The sequence below is a fragment of the Prunus avium genome, chromosome 1 (genome assembly GCF_965620075.1).
Source record: "Prunus avium chromosome 1, drPruAviu1.hap1.1, whole genome shotgun sequence".
NCBI lineage: Eukaryota > Viridiplantae > Streptophyta > Magnoliopsida > Rosales > Rosaceae > Prunus > Prunus avium.
Genome location: NC_142284.1, coordinates 26994455 through 26996900, shown reverse-complemented (window position 1 = coordinate 26996900; position 2446 = coordinate 26994455). Strand labels below are relative to the sequence as shown.

At 40.2% G+C, this 2446-nt stretch overlaps 1 non-coding gene across 1 annotated transcript; it reads right to left on the bottom strand.

Annotated features, from left to right (window-relative positions):
* Positions 1–261: 261 nt before the first annotated feature.
* LOC148297669 (small nucleolar RNA R71) lies at positions 262–368 on the bottom strand. Its single transcript, XR_015833184.1, has one exon. It is a non-coding gene; the product is annotated as a small nucleolar RNA R71 (small nucleolar RNA).
* Positions 369–2446: the final 2078 nt, after the last annotated feature.

Here is a 2446-nt window from a genome sequence, read left to right as displayed (position 1 = left end):
TCTCATCTTAATATGCTGCCTTCCTTTTATGGTTTACCTAATGAAGATCCATTAACTCATATAAAGGATATTTTTAATGTTGTGAGTTCTTTTCCCTTGACAGGTGTGACAGAAGATCAACTTCGAATGAGAGTGTTTCCATACACTTTGAAGGATAAGGCGAAATATTGGTTGAATTCTTTGAAGCCTGGTTCACTCACTACATGGGCTGCCATTCAAAAGAAGTTCTTGGAGAAATACTTCTCCACGCAAAAGACCGACATGCTTAGGGATAAGATCTTGTTATTTGCACAGCAAGATGATGAATCATTTTGTGAAGCATGGGAGAGATTCAATGGGCTGCTCAACCAATGTCCTCATCATGGGATTCCATTGAAGCTTCAAATGCGTATGTTTTATAAAGGACTAACCCCTTCTAGTCATAATATAGTCACCAATTTTGCAGGTGGTTCTTTTAAAACCAAAACTCCAGAAGAAACATACGAACTCTTCGAGGAGATAGCAATGGAGACCCAACATACGGATACAAGAGGTAAACGTGTTATTAGTGGTTCTAATGATGCTTCTAGTGTGCAGATTTCAAAACTGGAACAAAAGCTAGATGCTCTTCTTGCATTAAACTCAAGAAGCCCTCCGAAGGAAGTGTGTAGTATTTGCGAAACTCCTGACCATGCTACCATAGCTTGTCCACTTGGGGCTGGATATCCAGAATTTGTGCAAGAGCAAGCTAAGTTGGTAAATTCCTACAACCAAGGTCCAAGAAATGATCCATACTCTCAAAGTTATAATCCAGGTTGGAGGAATCATCCAAACTTTTCATGGAGGAATACTCAGAATCAAGCCAATCCCCCTTCATTCCAAAAGCCACAACAAACATCATCATTGGAGGATATAGTTAAGCAGATGGCAATCAACCAATCCAATTTCCAGCAAACTACACAAGCTACCATTGCCAAATTGGAAGTTCAAATAGGCCAATTAGCTGCTGAAATAACTCAAAGAGCACCTGGGAAATGGCCAAGCCAAACCGAGATCAATCCAAAGAACCAAGAAGCCAAGGCCATTCATGTGCTCAGATCAGGTAAGATCATTGATAGTAAAGTTGATTCTAATCTTTCAAATGATGTTGTGATTGTAGAAGATGAAGAGGAGGAGACCACGGCTACAGAAGGGGAACATCTCAAAACTTCTCAATCTGCTCCTAATGCCAAATCAGATTCTCAGGAATCCAAACAATTCCAATTGCATAAGAGAGATGACAAATTTGTGCCACCACATCTTCAAGAAGATAGATACGTGCCACCCGCTCCATATGTTCCACCGATTCCATTTCCAGGCCGTCTTAAGAAAGCAAAGCAAGATAAGGCTTTTAAAGAGATTTATGATATTTTGAGTAAAGTTAATATCAATTTGCCTTTGCTTGATGTTATTGAACAGATTCCTGCATATGGAAAGTTCATCAAGGACTTGAAAACTCACAAGCTCAATTTCGCTCCAAATGAAGATGTAAAGCTTGACCAGAATGTAAGTGCTGTGTTGCAAAGGAAGCTTCCACCAAAACTAGTTGATCCTGGCAGCTTTGACATTCCCATTAACATTGGAGGCAATAAGGTTGGAAGAGCCATGTTGGACTTGGGAGCAAGTGTCAACCTAATGCCATATTCATTGTATCAAAAGCTTGGCTTAGAAGGGATGAAGAAGACTTCAATACGACTTGAACTAGCTGATCATTCTATAAAATATCCAAAAGGTATTGTAGAAGATATTTTAGTTCAAGTTAATACACTAATTCTCCCTGCTGATTTTGTAGTGATGGACATGGAAGACAATCCAAATGGAGATCATGTTGATCGCATTCTCCTAGGCAGGCCATTCATGGCCACTGCAGACACAGTTATCAAAGTGAAAGATAGCACCCTTTCCATGACTGTTCTGGGTGAAACTGTTGAATTTAAAATGCTTAATGCTCTATCTCAACCTTCTATCTCTCTTGATTCTTGCTTTTCAATTGATGTTGTGGATCATGAGGTTTCTTCCAAAATTTTGCAGAGAAAGTCTAATGATGCTCTAGAAGCTGTCTTAACACAAGAAGAGGAAGATCTTTGTGAACCGGAGTTCCAAGAAGTGGTGGCTGCCTTAGAAGTGTTTCAACCATACCCACCATCCTTTAGGCCACCACTCGAGCCTCTTGGACCATCATCCACGAAATTGGAGCCATCCATTATCTCCCCACCAAAGCTAGAACTTAAACCACTGCCCAATCATCTTAAATATACTTATTTGGGTGCTAACGAAACTCTCCCTGTTATAATTGCTGCAGGTCTCACCTCACATGAAGAAGAGAGCTTAATTAAGGTTCTAAAAGAGCATAAAACAGCCATTGGGTGGACCATAGCAGACATCAAAGGAATTAGTCCAAGCATGTGCATGCACCGGATTCTAATGG